Source organism: Mauremys reevesii, linkage group 3 (assembly GCF_016161935.1).
Source record: "Mauremys reevesii isolate NIE-2019 linkage group 3, ASM1616193v1, whole genome shotgun sequence".
Taxonomy (NCBI): Eukaryota; Metazoa; Chordata; order Testudines; family Geoemydidae; genus Mauremys; species Mauremys reevesii.
The window spans coordinates 113,412,832-113,429,420 of record NC_052625.1 but is presented as its reverse complement, the minus strand read 5'-3'; the positions used below and the strand labels follow the sequence as shown (position 1 = coordinate 113,429,420).

The following is a 16,589-nucleotide window of genomic DNA, read 5'->3' as shown; positions in this document are numbered from 1 at the left end:
GGAGTTTAGGTGTTGAAAACGACTGCAGGTACAGCTTAGTGAATGCTGCAAAATAGTACATCACCATAGTTTAAGGAAAAACAAAAACAGTGTAAGTGTCTTACTGCTATGTGTATAACAGGGCTTTGCGCTTTTATTTCCTTCCATTTGTGTTCATTTTTGGTGCAGTTCTGGTCCAAGAAACAGAATCATGCAAAAGAAATGACAGAATACAGATCACACAGAACCCGCCCCCCCCATAAACCAGCATAAATAATACAATGATGGACTGAAACAGAAATGCCAAGATCAATTGTCCTAAATTATTAATGCATCTGGACCCTCAAAACTCCATCTAGTATTCCCATGGTTTAGCTTCAGATAGCAAAAATTGGAGACTGTTTCTAGATCATCAGACTTGATAGCCGCAATTTGATACCAAAATATGAAAACATTTTGGCTTGTTTTCACTGCAAGCCTGGGAAAGGACAGCAGTCTCTGCTTGACACTTCCTGATAGTTGAGATGACAGACAAAGTGCTATTGGAAGCTAATTTTTTGATAAGCTTTTCTTTCGAGATCTGCTGGCACTTCTTGGAAAACCTTAAATGTTAACAAATAACATTGATAGCACTACGGTATGTCATAACTGACCGAGTGAATTTTGCTCAATTATTAAGAACTCTAGCTGCCCTGAGATATGTATATATATATACACACACAACACTCTTTTAAGTTTGTTAGTTTGTTTATTTTGAGCTAATCAATTCTGATGGATAAAATGTCATATTTATTTAAATGGAAGTAAAATCAAATGGGTGTCCAGCAAGGTGGATAAAATTGAATTCTTATGTTTCAAATCAGATATTTTACTTTATTTTTTAAATTTAGATTTGTTTAAAATTAAAATTGGAATTTACAGCTGTGCCCCAAGAACCCCTTAACCAGGGCTGGCCCCAGGCACCAGCACAGCAAGAAGGTGCTTGGGGCGGCCAATGGAAAGGGGCAGCACGTCCGGGTCTTCGGCAGCAATTCAGGGGCGGATCCCTCGGTCCCTCTCGGAGCAAAGGACCTGCCACCGAATTGCCGCCGAAGAATGAAGTGGCAATTTTGGGGGGGGGGGGGGAGAGTTCTGCCGCTTGGGGCGGCAAAAACGCTGGAGCCAGCCCTGCCCTTAACACCAGTTGGCAAGGGGGTGCAGAAGAGTTACAGGGATTTCCCAACTCTGGTATATACATAGAATCATAGGAATGTACCCCCCTCAGCTTTCTCTTCTCTAGACCAAACAAAGCCAGTGTTTTCAGTCTTTCCTCATAGGTTGTGTTTTCTAGACTGTTAATGATTTTTGTTATTCTGCTCTGAACTTTCTCCAATTTGTCCACAACTTTCCCCAAGTGTGGTGCCCAGAGCTGGACACAGTACTCCAGTACATTCTAGTTCACCAAAGAATGTCATATGAAGTCTCAAAAGCTGATGTCAAATTGGTCATCAGTATCACTGTGGAAGGAAATACATATAGATGCTTACAATTATATTCTTAAGATCTCTGTCTAGGGACTGGTTGCCAGCAAAGGTGAAAAATAGATTTCTGTTAGACAAGAAATGTTTATCTATTTGGCTGTTTGCATGTCAATTAAATATTGTATGGTTCACAGTGACTCTCCTCTCATCAGTCTGAACTGAATGCTAGTGAAAGACTGTAAAAATTTCAAGGGACAAAGAATAACAGGAAGAAGTAAACAGTGGGGTGGGGAGAACCCTATCTTGAGGTGTGCATCAAAAGCTTGCACTAGTTCATTTGGGGGACAAAGAAGACACTGTCATTATTCATCTACAAAGTAAATGGACAGTGAGTTTGCTTCATGAAAGACGGGTCTCATTCAGGCTTGGTTGAAATCACCGGAGAGAATGTTGTGTGAGACAAGTCTGTTTAGATAGGAGTATAATAATTATTATTATAATGATAATTACATAACAGTTTAAAAAACAGAAAGCATAATTCTATAAATTATCCAGAATCCTCAGTGTTTAAAAAAAGTACATGAACAATTAGACCATGGCAGAAGGGGTGTGAATCAATCCCCCACACCTGCCGCAGACTAACTGTTCCTCTACAGTTTTCTGACATGCGTTAACAGTTCGTTAGAGCACTTTGATCTAGTCTTCTCTGAAATGGGACTAGATGGACTAGATAGGCCCAAAGTAAGGTCTATGAGGCAGATCCCCAGCTTGTGTAAATTGACTAAGCAGATTACTTAACAGGGCCTGATTTTCAGAGGATGGATGTTCAGCACTTTCTGAAAATCCTTTCTTTAAGGTGTGTCAGGTTAGTCACCCAAAAATCAAGGCACCCAACATCACTAGGAACTTTTGAAAATCTTGGCCTAATAGTAAATAATAATGGTATGATTCTTCCAGAGGTTATCCAAGCATTCACCTAGCATTTAGCATCATCAATATTCCTGGAAGAAAATGAGCTTTTGAGAGGTCAGCACTGAAAACTGGAGTTTTCTGATAGACTGAAAAGTGGTAATTCCTTTCCTGGACTAATAAACAACTTTCTGTGTGCAATGTTGAGAAACAAATGCCAGTCAGAGATGACAGAAAAGCAACAGACCAACAGGAAACTTGAAAAAACAACAAGGAGTCCTTGTGGCACCTTAGACTAACAAATTTATTTGGGCATAAACTTTTGTGGGCGTATAACCCACTTCATCAGATGCATGGAATGAAAAATACAGAAAGCAGTATATATATTACAGCACATGAAAAGATGGGAGTTGCCTTACTGAGTGGGGGGTCAGTGCTAACAAGGCCAATTCAATCAAGGTGGACATCACTCAACATTTGACAATAAGGTGTGAGTATCAGCAGAGGGAAAATTACTTTTTGTAGCGACTGATCCACTCCCAGTCTTTATTTAGGCCTAATTTGATGATGTCCAGTTTACAAATTAATTCCAGTTCTGCAGTTTCTCGTTGAAATCCATTTCTGACATTTTTTTGTTGAAGAATTGCCACTTTTAAGTATGTTATTGAGTGTCCAGGAAGATGGAAGTGTTCTCCTACTGGTTTTTGAATGTTACAATTCTTGATGTCTGATTTGTGTCCATTTATTCTTTTGCGTAGAGACTGTCCAGTTTGGCCAATGTACATGGCAGAGGGGCATTGCTGGCACATGATGGCATATATCACACTGGTAGATATGCAGGTGAATGAGCCCCTGATGGTGAGTCTGATGTGGTTAGGTCCTATGATGGTGTCCCTTGAATAGCTATGTGGACAGAGTTTGTAGCAGGGATTGGTTCCTGGGTTAGTGTTTTTGTTGTGTGGTGTGTAGTTGCTGGTGAGTATTTGCTTCAAGTTAGGGGGCTGTCTGTAAGCGAGGACTGGCGTGTCTCCCAAAGTCTGTGAGAGTGAGGGATTGTCCTTCAGGATAGGTTGTACATCCTTGATGATGTGCTGGAGAGGTTTTAGTTGGGGTGCTGTAGGTGATGGCTAGTGGCATTCTGTTACTTTCCTTGTTGAGCCTGTCTTGTAGTAGGTGACTTCTGGGTACCGTTCTGGCTCTGTCAATGTTTCTTCACTTCACCACATGGATGTTGTAGTTTTAAGAATGCTTGATAGATCCTGTAGCTGTTTGTCTCTATCTGAGGGATTGGAGCAAATGCGGTTGTATCTTAGAGCTTGGCTGTAGACAATGGATCATGTGATGTGGTCTAGATGAAAGCTGGAGGCATGTAGGTAAATATAGCAGTTAGTAGGTTTCTGGTGTTTATGTGAACATTGCTTATTTGCACTGTAGTGTCCAGGAAGAGGATCTCTTGTGTGGACTGGTCCAGGCTGAGGTTTATGGTGGGGTGGAAATTGTTGAAATCCAGCTGGAATTCCTCAAGTGCCTCCTTCCCATGGGTCCAGATGATGAAGATGTCATCAATGTAGCACAAGTAGATTAGGGGCACTAGGGGATGAGAGCTGAGGAAGCGTTGTTCTAAGTCAGCCATAAAGATGTTGGCATACTGTGGGGCCATGCGGGTACCCATAGCAGTGCTGCTTACTTGAAGGTATAAATTGTCCCCAAATCTGAAATAGTTGTGGGTGAGGACAAAGGCACAAAGTTCAGTCACCAGGTTTGCCGTGACATTATCGGGGATATTGTTCCTGATGGTTTTTAGTCCATCTTTGTGTGGAATGTTGGTGTAGAGAGCTTCTACATCCATAGTGGCTAGGATGGTGTTTTCTGGAAGATTACCAATGGATTGTAGTTTCCTCAGGAAGTAAGTGGTGTCTCGAAGATAGCTGGGAGTGCTGGTAGCATAGGGCCTGAGGAGAGAGTCCACCTAGACAGACAGTCCTGCTGTCAGGGTGCCAATGCCTGAGATGATGGGGCATCCAGGATTCCCAGGTTTATGGATCTTGGGTAGCAGATAGAATACCCCTGGTCAGGGCTTTAAGGGTGTGTCTGTGTAGATTTGTTCCTGTGTTTTTTCAGGGAGTTTCTTGAGCAGATGGTGCAGTTTCTTTTGGTAACACTCAGTAGGATCATAGGGTAATGTCCTGTAGAATGAGGGGTCAGAGAGTTGCCTAGCAGCCTCTCGTTCATATTCCGACCTATTCATGATGACTACAGCACCTCCTTTGTCAGCCTTTTTAATTATAATGTCAGAGTTGTTTCTGAGGCTGTGGATAGCATGTTCTGCATGGCTGAGGTATGGGGCAAGTGATGCTGCTTTTCCACAATTTCAACCCGTGCACATTGGCGGTAGCATTCTATGTAAAAGTCCAGTCTGTTGTTTCGACCTTCAGGAGGAGTCCACGCAGAATCCTTCTTTTTGTAGCACTGGTAGGAAGGTTTCTGTGGGTTAGTGTGCTGTTCCAGTGGTGTGCTGGAAATATTACTTGAGTTGGAGATGGTAAAAGTAGGATTCTAGGTCACCGCCAGGGCCGCCCGGGGGGGGCAAGAGGGGCAATTTGCCCCAGGCCCCGAGCCCCACGGGGGCCCCCACCAAAGTTTTTCGGGGCCCCCGGAGCGGGGTCCTTCACTCCCTCCGGGGGGCCCGGCAAACTCTTGTGCGGCCGGGCGCAGGAGCTTCTGCCGCACACGGTCTTCGCCGGCGGGGGGTCCTTCCGCTCCGGGGTGGAAGGACCCCCCCGCTGGCGAATTGCCGCCGAAGACGGAGCGGGACCCACCGCCAAAGTTCAGCCCGGTCTTCGGCGGTAATTCGGCGGCGGGGGGGCCTTCCCTTCCGGGACCCACCGCCGAAGTGCCCCGAAGACCCACGGCGGGGGCCCCCCGCCGCCGAATTACTGCCGAAGACCGGGCTGCGCTTTGGCGGGTCCCGCCGGCGGTAATTCGCGCGGGGTCCCGCCGCGGGTCTTCGGGGCACTTCGGCGGCGGGTCCCGGAACGGAAGGGCCCCCCGCCGCCGAAGACCCCGGGCCCCCGGAATCCTCTGGGCAGCCCTGGTCACCGCAGAACTGTATCATGTTCGTGGGGATGGTGGGGCAGAAGGAGAGGCCCCGAGATAGGACACACTCTTCTGCCAGGCTAAGAATGTAGCTGGATAGATTTACAATATTGTTGGGTGAGTTAAGGGTACCACTGTTTTGGCCCCTTGTGGCACGTAGGAGTTTAGATAGTTTAGTGTCTTTTTTCCTCCGTAGAGAAGTAAAGTGTGTGTTGTAAATGGCTTGTCTAGTTTTTGTAAAGTCCAGCCACAAGGAAGTTTGGGTTGGTTTTTATGAGAGTCTCCAGTTTTGAGAGCTCATTCTTGATCTTCTCCTGCTTGCAGTATAGGATGCTGATCAGGTGGTTCCTCGGTTTCTTTAAGACTGTGTGGCACAATCTCTCACCATAGTCTGTGTGGTATGTTGATTATAATGGATTTTTTACCTTCAGTCCTTTTGGTATGCTGTCCATCTGTTTGCATTTGGAAAGGAAGATGATGTCTGTCTGTATCTGCACGAGTTTTTTCATGAAGTTGATAGTGTGTATTTCAATTGTTTTCTTTTACAGTTTTTAAAAGTAAAAACAACAAAAGTTTCTAATAACATGAATTACTTATGCTTTGATCTGATTATCTAACATCTGACTAGAATATTGTGTTTTTTAAAAGCCCTCAGGCCCTTGTCTCCTTTACTCTATCATTACCTGCTGCAAAAGATTTCTGAATGAGTCCAGACTGCTTGGTTAATCCCTGGAATGCAAGCTGAGTTGCATTCCCTTAGGATCCCATTAGCTTTCACTACCATATTTTGATCCTCAACAGGATGGTAAGGCGAGGCCAAAGATTTTGTTTTTCAGAGAGATAATTGAACTAATGACAGCAAATTTCTTTAGAAGGGAAACCTCAGCAGAGATTTTAAATATGCAATAAGTCTCTTGAAGCTAACTTTTTTAAAAGTTCTGTCTATTTCCATGGGCCCAAGAGATGAAAGAGTTAAGACCAGACGTTCAGCAGATTGAAATGGGAGTAATATGATAAAACCCCAATTTGAAATGTGATGAATTATTAAACAAGCAGTTTGTTGGGTGATTGAATATTACCTGCAAAGTACTGCTCATCTCCAACTCCTTGAGGCACATCCAAAGCTAACGGAATTGAGCCAATTAGACTGACTGTCTCTTCAATGAGTTGTGACCTATCAATGGTAATAGCTTATTATGATGATAAATGAACCCATCTCTCAAACTGAAGCCTGAGTACACAGTTCAGCAGTTTCCTTGAATCATGGGGCCATTTCCTCTCAACTTCAGATCGACAGGAGCGACAGCAATGCGAACAAATAGCATGCATGAATAGACACAGATGATTGTTTTACCCAAATGAATATATTTACAGTTATTTTTGGTGACGCTGGTTTTTTTTTTAATATGGACCTGTCTGAGCATTCCCTGTTTTCACTGGAAATATATATAGCATTTCTCACAATGTATGAAGAACACCACCCCCATCTCGTGAGATGGCTGGATGAATTTCTGATTGGTATCTACATGCCTTTTCAATCATCAGGGTTTCAGAGGCATTGCTATATGGCAGAATATCTTTTCTGACTGAAAAGTTTGCTTTATTTATTTAGTCCCATTAGCCCTTGTAATTATTGTGCCAGATGTAGTCCATTTTGGGGAGGAGGGGAAGAGGAAGGAGCAGGAGAGTTGTAACATCAATAGTTTTTTCATTAATATATTCTTGCTGTAAAGAAGTTTTTTGAAACTTTCAAGTGAAATATCATGAGGCATTTGAAAGTTTTTTGGAAGAATCTCATTTAGTTAGTTGTGAAGAAGGGACGTTTATGTAAGAACAGCACGTGTTTACAACAGTTTTCTTTCTGCATTAATTTGCTCATGTTTTGAGTAAGAATTCAGTTTTATTAACATGGTGATGCCAGAGGCGCACAGAGTACGTTCATAAGAACATAAGAATGGCCATACTGGATCAGATCAATGGTCTATCTAGACCAGTATCCTGTCTTCCGACAGCGGCCACTGCCAGATGCTTCAGAGAGAATGAACAAAACAGGGCAATTATCAAGTGATCCATCCCCTGTCATCTAGTGTCAGGAAAGATGACTGATTGACAGCCCCCAAACTGTACTTCTTTTATCCACCAGATAGTTACTTTGACCTGGAGTGACCACCTTCTTGAATGAAAGTGTAGTTCAGTCTCCAGAGCCAGTCAGTCACTTGTGTATATATAGTGTGACAGTCTTTAATTATATGATCACATGCTACTCTCAAATAATACAATTCATATCAAAATATCTCCTGCAGAGCCCTGTATCATTCAAATGCACACTTTATTGTGTATTTAATGAGGCAGGACTCCTACAATTACATCTACATTTTTGCATTGCAGAATTGCACAGCATGTCTGCAGAGGTATTAGTAGATGTGGAGAGTACTCTCTGCAATTTATCCACCAACTTTGCATCTTCCACCCTAAAGAACTCTACAGCAGCAATTATCACTTAATCTTCTTCTGGTTCCTCGAAGGTCATACAATCAAAGTTTCTTTCTTTCTTTCTTTCTTACAGATATTTTATCTAGAACTAAACACAGCTATACATTTTAATGTTAGTCATTTTAGTACAGTACATAAAAATATGAAGAAATTAGTCAATATTTTATTGTCCATGGCTTTGGAAACAAGATTTCCTAACTGGCAAGCCTATGCAACCAAAATTAATAAAATTAATTGGCTAAAACGACTTTATTTAACTTATGCCATAGGTTTGAGACAACAGATGCCTTTAAAGCTAATCAAATACATAAACACGATGATATTTGGTCAGCTGTGTCTTCTGATTTAAGTGTTTCAGTTAATGTTGTTTAGTCTGCTGGGATTGAAAGACCTCTCTGGAAAGAAAGTTTATACTGCATTGCTCCTTGAGGTCTTTTGTGACGTGAAGTGAAGTTCAGTTAACTCCTCATTGGTTTTTTTTGTTTTTTGTTTTTTTTTATATTGATATAAGATATATGCAGAGCTCAGGCAGAAATACACAAAAATCCCATTCTGTATAGCATTCCTCTTTTGTGTCTTTCATGGTATGTTGTGCAATCACATTTTTCTTATACTGATGTAAGTAACATATATGTCTGTATCTATATAACTATAAAGGAGGGAGGGATAGCTCAGTGGTTTGAGCAGTGGGCCTGCTAAACTGAGGGTTGTGAGTTCAATCCTTGAGGGGGCCATCTAGGGCAAAGATCAGTATCTGGTCCTGTTAGTGAAGGCCAAGGAGCTGGACTCAATGGTCCCTTCCAGTTCTAGGGGATAGGTGTATATCTCCAATTATAAGTTAAATCCCTGTAAGAAAAATATGATTGCATAATACACACAATTAGAGACAAAAGAGGAACACTACACCAAATAGGTTTGCAATTTTTTTAAAAACGGAAACTTACAAATGTGCTTTATGCTTATGTATTGGAATTGGTTGGTGTTTTCCCAGCCGAATATTTCCATGCAAAATTCTAATTTTGCCAACGATTGGGAAAAATCAAAATGAATTTTTTTGTTTCAGGTTTGGTCAACCTGAAATGAAATATTCTGGTTGTTGAACTGAATCAAAACATTTAGTTTCAGGTCAGTTTGACATTTATCTGTGTCTGCCTGAGCTGCTGCAGTGCATCATGGAAGTTGTAGTTGAGGTGCCTCATGCCCCTACTCTCTTCTGAAGATTGAAAGGGGGCTCTGAAGGAGTAGAGAAGGTGCAATATTTAGTGACAGAAACACCAGCCCACAATCCTTATTCTCATCCCCCAGTAAAGATTTGTTGCAGTAGGCATAGCCCAGGAACAACCTCCTAGTGGATGGTCAGACCCACAAAGTGTCAGGCCTCCCTAGACTCCCATGCAACAAAAAGCCCAGTCAAGGATCTGCAAATTGCATTGGTCAGTGAGACAAGCATCAGCCCAAAATCTGTTGACCCTTCCCAAAAACTGGGGGTCAGGAAGAGTGAAACAGCTCAGCAGCCCTATCGAGAATCCTATAAGCAGATGGTCAGTCACACAATGTATCCTGGCCTAGCCCCATTCCAAACCCAAACAGATTAGCAGTTTACCTTCTGTGCCATGAAGAACAACTGAGCCAATCATATGTTTTTCTTCAAATGATGGTTCCTATTGTATTCCACTGAGGGTTATATGCATGCACCTGGAGTCAGAACTTTTCAAAGTAGTAGTGTCTGTTGGTCCTTGCATGCACCCTTGTGCTACCATTCCAGCTCTGGTTCCAAATCCAGTTCCAACTGAGGAGCATGTACTACTGATGCCAGGGAGGATCAAATTGGCCCTCAGGCCTCATGAACTCTTTGCCTTGGAGATAAGGTCTCCAGCTCTTCAGGGGGTATGATCTCCAACATTGTACTTACCTTGTTTGGGTCATGTTCACACCCACTCTCCTACAACTCCTGTGGTTCTTCCGGTACTGCCATTTGAACTAGGCTCTGACTTCTCGGAATCAGAGGACTTGAATGGAGTGCAGGGTCCACCCCTCCTGTGCCATTGATATGACTATTTGAAGGTTCTACCAATTTAGTGTCAGCACTCTCCTTTTTCTCAGCAAAGGAATCATTGATACCCCACTCCTTGGAGTCCTCTGCAGCAACCATTGGATCCACCTTGTTGGCTGTCCCGGGGGTCCTGGCCCCAATATCCACCTTAGGAACCTTTCTGCTCAGCTCGGTAGGGGTTCCTCCATCTCACCTCTTCAACTGTCATTGAGTAGGCATTTAGAACTCGTATTAGGGGAAGAACTGCTTAGCCTGCCAGAAGTGGAGTGGTTCCTTTCCTTGTCCCTGGATGCAACAGTGTTTTTGGCTCCCTCCTCACTCCCGGATGACTACCGCCAGTTCCAGGACCTATTACGTAGGGTGACTGAGTACCTCCACATCCCACTGGAAGAGGTAGAGGATGAACACAACTAGCTGCTTGACATCTTATGTGCCTTGATACTCTTGGACTCTTTGGAAATTGTAAAATATGGGCTAAATTCCCTGACTCTCAATGCAGATCTCTCTTGCATGTTCTGCACAGGTTTTACTCTTGATATCCCATTAAAATTAGTGATAGTTTTGCATATGGATAGGATATACAGAATGTGCAGTTGTGCTCTGTTTGGTAGGGAAGAAGGGACATTGCTGATCAAAAGGAGAAATTTTATTTACAGACAATAACTGTAAATAAACCACCAGGGACTCTTGAAGTAGAGCTGATAAGCAGCAAATTCTTTTCTCAGTGACACCTGTGCAACATCACTAGTTTTCGTCCCCCTTGGTTTCAGTTGAGTTGCATGGTTGTAATAGAGTGCAAAATTTGGCAATGTTCTCTAGCTATCCATCGCATTATAGTCTGTAGAATCCTGCTCTTTGCTTAAACCATAATGAAAAGTAGCTGTGTGTGTTTTTCTGAAAGGTTCTTTGCAGGAATTTAGAAAACTATTAGGCTTGATGTGCTCCCTGTGACACCCAAAATTCTACTGGGGAGAAGCTGCACACTGCCAAAAAAGCTACACAAAAAAAATCAAACTCTAAACTGTGCTGTAGTGCCACTACTGTTTCATGTCTTAGGGCCACAATTTTCAAACAGCTGAAAACGTAGGCATCTAACTCCATATATGGGTATCAGCTACTCTTGATGGTAGTGAAACTCAATGTTTATTTAAATGGCTAACTTCAGTCATCTGTGTTTGAAAACTTAGGTCTGAGGATTCCTCTTCTTTCATTATCAATCACCACCCCATAGAAGCAAGCTGATTTCATGTATAAGACGGCTTAAAATTTCATAAATAATAAAGCAATGCTGTAGTATGTGTGTTTTCAGTGGAGTTTTACATCTGACTTGTAGAGCTTTGGGATTGCCAGTATCCCTTTGGACTACCCTGGAGCATCCTGAGAATTTAAGTTACCACTGCAAGGCAGGGTTTCATCTTCCCTAAGTAGGCAGTGAATACCACTTTATAATAAGTGAACATTAATTAATGCTCAAATACAATGGAAATATTACTGGAATTATTTTAAAAAATCTACATTATTACTGAAAGGAACCATCATAATGAATGCTACAGTCCATGTTGAATTACAATGTAATGCTTATGGAAGGGTATGTGTCATACATTAGGTATTATAATGAATGTTATTATGGTCAATGTTAATACAATGAATACCAAATTAATTAATATGAAAGGGACACTAAAAATAAAGTATAATCATTAGCTATGTTGGTAAAGATATGCAGTCTTATCAGACAATTATCCAGACACCACAGCTTACCATGCACTTGTTGTGGGTGATCTGAGAACTTTAGGAAAATGTCTTTACTTTGAAATTTGACTTTGCAGGAAGTCAGGAAATTATAAACCACTGAACCAGAAATACAGCCATATGTTCAACGTAAAATATTAAAAATGCTAAGAGTGTAGTACTAATACTGCCCAAAAGGCAATAATGCATCTTCCCTTTCTTTGATATGTGAGACAACCTACACAGAAATCCCAGCAAGCTGGCAATAGAAATTAAACAAGTAAACATTTTTCTGTTTGTGTGCTTTACGATGTTGATTGTGTAAACAAAAATGTGAATTCCCAGTGACTTGGCTTGCCCTTATAAATATGCCTCCATAGGACAGTATTCAACATTCTGTTTAGAGCAGAGAAAAAAAGGCCCAGCAAACTGGCCCAACTATTAATATGTATACCCGAAAGTTCAGTGAGCTCTTCGAAGTTCCGAAGATTCTTGTTGTTATCCCTTGAGGCTTATTTTTCATTGGAAGTCATAAAGTCTTCTGTATGGGGTTTTTTTATAATTATTATTAATGTGCCACCAGGACATGAGGAAATTCAGATTGCTCCAAACTCAGGAGACCGCAGGCTTGTGGAAAAACAAAGTGATACTCAGAATGAGAGTGTTACACATGATCTCATTGAGCTTTTCATTTTTTAGCTGGGATGAGGAAAAAGAGGGGTGGGGAAAAAATTGTAGAAACACATTGATTATCAAAGAACTCTTTCACAGTATTTATTTAAGCATCTAAGAGAAGAAAGAAGGAAAAGATTATTTTAGCCACAAAGAACAAAACATTTTCTTTTTTTTCCTTGAGTGTATAAGAAGCTACAGTTAAAATTCTGCTCTTTGATGTACAGTGTGGATCTGTATTAGATATTCTACAGTAGCTCTGAGGGAAGAACTTCCTCTGTCATCACTGGGAGTTTTGCTCATGAAACAGGTACACAACATATAATGTAGCTGCAAACTGAAGCCAGGAGATTCACACTGCCGTGAGAAAGGGAGTGTAGACTGAAGTCCATAACTACTCTTGTGCTTATTTTTTCTTGACTCTTCATAGGGGAGAAGCAGGGGTATGTGGTAGGGATTGTAGAATAGTCTTTTCTCAGGACATAATGCTTGGTGCAGGAATTAAGCACAGGCATTAAAAGGAGAATATGTACTTCAGTTCTTGGTGTCAAGTCCTGTGCTCAGAACTGCTTTCTAGAGAATGTGTTTGGAGGCCCTAAATCGGGCATTCAAATACTGAAGAAAAAGAGGGACTCTGAGGGGTCTGAGACTGAAAGCCTGTCTCATTGCTTTCTCCCTCCTTTATAATTAATTTTGTATTATTACAGAAAATTGTTTGAGGGTATAGAAAAGATGTTAAGCTCAGGAACAGCCCTTTCCCACAAGCCTCAAGAGCATTTTTAAATGTTCTGTTGTCTTGGGAGCAGAGTGTGATTGGCCTTAGTGTGGTTCTGCCAAGGAATAAAAGTGGAGTAGGACTCCAGATCCTGCATGGTTGTGTTAGTGCTTGTTGTGGCGCTATCACAGCTTTTTCATGAGTCCTTCTCCTAAGTGGCTGGGTGAGGTAGGATTGGAGAGATGCAGGCCAGCTGAGCTGAGCTGGCTTGATGGGGGTGGGGATGGGGAATAAGATCTAAGAGAAGGGCTGCAGCTAATTAGTTTCCCCTGGGAGTAGGGCAAGGAACTGTGACGCATTTCCTCCCCAGATCTCCTCCTTAGGCAGGGACAGCTATGAGCTGGGCATAAAGCTAAGGTTCAGTCTAGCCAGTTTGGGTTTGCTGTATTATATCTGACACCAGACAGAGAGAAAGGAAAATATTTTTGAGACTATAAATAGTAAAATTCTTTAATGCCTTTGTTCTTGTTTTTTCTTAGTGGCTTATTTTTGCCTCCACATGACATTCCCTGCAGTAGCTAATCACATCCCTTGTGTCAGCGATGCCTGGAATCTAGAGGATTTTAGGATTTAATCTGTCTTTTCCTGGATTGGCTTCAAGAAGATTGTAGCATTTTAAAATTCTTCTTGCTCAGGCTCAGAGCAACATCATGTACTAACACACCATCTATTGTTAGAGCATTACACTAGTTCCAGGTCTTAACTTCAGTACACCCATCACATGCTGCTCTTTGTGCTCAAGCATATCAAAAGCAATGGATCAAGGAGAGAGATTTGAAGTAATATGGGTACCCAGTCTTAAAAATTGCTTAATGGGGTTGAGTGAAGGGAAGTGAAAGGACAGGGCAGGCAAGGACACAGAAGGATTACTGGTACAGGAACAATCTCATTACTAATAATTTTATTCTTTAAAAGGCCTTCTCTTGAATGGGTTTGTACAAGGGGAGTAGAGAGAGGGCACGGCAGAGATTGAACATCTATACTTGTTCTGTGTTGTGGGCAGCTAGGATCTTGAACCTTGTGTTCTCTGCTGAACACAAGATTGGGTTCCTTTAGGGTGATCAGTTATATGAAACAGGAGTGTATGGCCATCACCTCAACACTTTTCTTCACCAGCTGGCAGTCTAAGACCAATGCTTGTGGTAGCACTCTGTGTACCCTTTTAATGATGTAGCAGTTGCTGCTACTTTGTGCACTGTCCCAAATACCTTGTGGTATTTTAGTTCTTAACCATGTAGTACGTTTGTAACAGACTCCCAACATGGTATTGGCTTTGAAAGCCGCAGTCTAGACCATAGAATGCAGATACACTGAGAGCCATAACAACCACAAATAAACTCAAGAATCCAGATCTTTAGCTGGTGTAAACTGACATGGCTTCATACAAGCCAACACTGCTCCATAGAATTATACTATCTGAAGGCTGGGGCTAAAGTGTCTAAATACTGTACTGCTAGTGTAACATTGTTGGTCAAATTATAACTCAGAGTAAGAGAGTGAAGTGGTTGAAATCTGACTGATGTGTTTAGAGATTGTGTTGTGACACCAACTTTAAAACAAAGCCTCTAAAAATTGAGGCAACTTTACTGGACACAACAAAGTCCTTATTAAAATTTCAAATCTGTAAGAGCTGTGGAGTTCATATACCTTGCAGAATGATTATGGGAGTCATATAAATAATTCCATTGTACAAAAATACATCACGTAGGCACTATAACAAATTAATTACTTTGCAGCAGTTCCTAAAAGTGGGTTGCATTATCAGATTAGTGATATAAAAACAAAATGACCTGAGAAATCCTTCTGCTTTAGGGACTGAGTATTAGGTCTGACCGTACCAGTCAATTAAGTTAATAAATTCTCACATCTGAAGTTACATTATCCACTTTTCTATCTTTTACAGAATCCAGCTAGGCTAGATCAATATCCTGAGGAAATGTAGCTTTCTATTTTAAGATGACATTTTCTTACTTGGCAGGATATTATCCTCATACAGCATGTGTACAATATGGTAGTAATTTGGGTCTCTATGTGTTAGTCTGGGAAAAGTCACCCGACTCTTACTACAGTGAGTCGGGGCTTAACTCTTACTTTTACATGCTTTAAAACACTTTTAGAATATCTTACTTTTCCTCCTCCTTAAATTATCGTCAGATGATATTGAATGAGTGAGAGAGGCAGTCAATCACAGAGTCTGCTGGTGTTGCAATACTGTGGATAAGGGCCTATCCCTAATTCCATAATGAAATTTTCTTATCAGGGTGTCAAATTTCATCTGAACACTGAAACTGGGCACATAAAATTCTTGAGGTCTTTGTGTCTATATTCGGCAAGAGGGTCAACTACAGGGTATGGTTTGATGCGGTTTTTTGGGTCCAGAGATTACCTGTGGGAAAACTAATGTGGAGGTTAGTTGGATAGTACTTTCTGAACTAACCCATCAGAAGTATCACCAATGTGGATACTGAAGTATCCCAAGACATTTAAACTTCATCACCATGTCACATAGGAAATGTCTACACTCATAATAATCCCAGGCTCTGACTCAACCCCCCCTTCCATCCACCTACAAATTAGTCTTACTTGGGTCAGCAAGCATTCAGGATCCAGATCTTAGGACCCTGTTGGGGTGGGGTGCAGTGGCGTTGGATGGGATGGGCTAGGGGAGGGAGTCGGGGCAGTCAGAACCTGAGTCCCACTGATACTCAGGTCCAAGCCCTGTCATTTTTCAGTGACACAGCTCAAGCCACAGACCTGAGTCAGAAGGGTCTGTGTACTGAAGTATGGATGCACTAGCACGACTGCGAGACCAAGGTCCAGCCCATGTTTACAGTGCAGTGTGGACAGCCTAGTGTGGGCTTGCTACACTGAGTCCACTAGTCCGGGTCCCATAGACATGGGATTACAATGCTGTGTAGATATACCCATAGTGTCTCTGTCAGCTCCTCTGGGAAGCCTTTGGTGTCGGGGTATTTGAAGATTAGCAGAATACCCCAATTAGGTTTGTCTCTGGAATCACAAATTAAGCAAATACATTCAGAGGATTTTACCTGAAACTGATACTATGACAGTAAAAACTTTTTTTTCTCTCTCTCCATCTTTATTTTCTGTCCTGCCCTTCCACAAAGACACTTTGCTGCTGGGTCGTATGCAAAATACTACTTTTCACCTATAAACTACTTCCTGACCTAATCCTTCTTTTCTGTTGCCTAAATAGAGTCCTATGGGCTAATATTTTTACCTTTCAGATTCAAGCAAAGCTGAAATTTTGCATCCAATTGATCTTAGAGCAACCCCAAAGCACCATTAATCATTTGGTAAGATGAACTCCACCAGAGAAATAGTTCTATGCACATTCTGATTAATTACTACTCATGCAGTTTGTAAAATGAGAGTCTCTTATATTAGAAATGGGAAAGACCTG

The 16,589-nt window shown here is 41.7% G+C and overlaps 1 protein-coding gene across 13 annotated transcripts in view; it reads left to right on the top strand.

The window, feature by feature from the left end:
* The window catches only part of LAMA2 (laminin subunit alpha 2), a 477,311-nt gene that overhangs the window by 235,574 nt on the left and 225,148 nt on the right, over nucleotides 1-16,589 (top strand). The gene's annotated exons all lie outside the window — the stretch shown is intronic.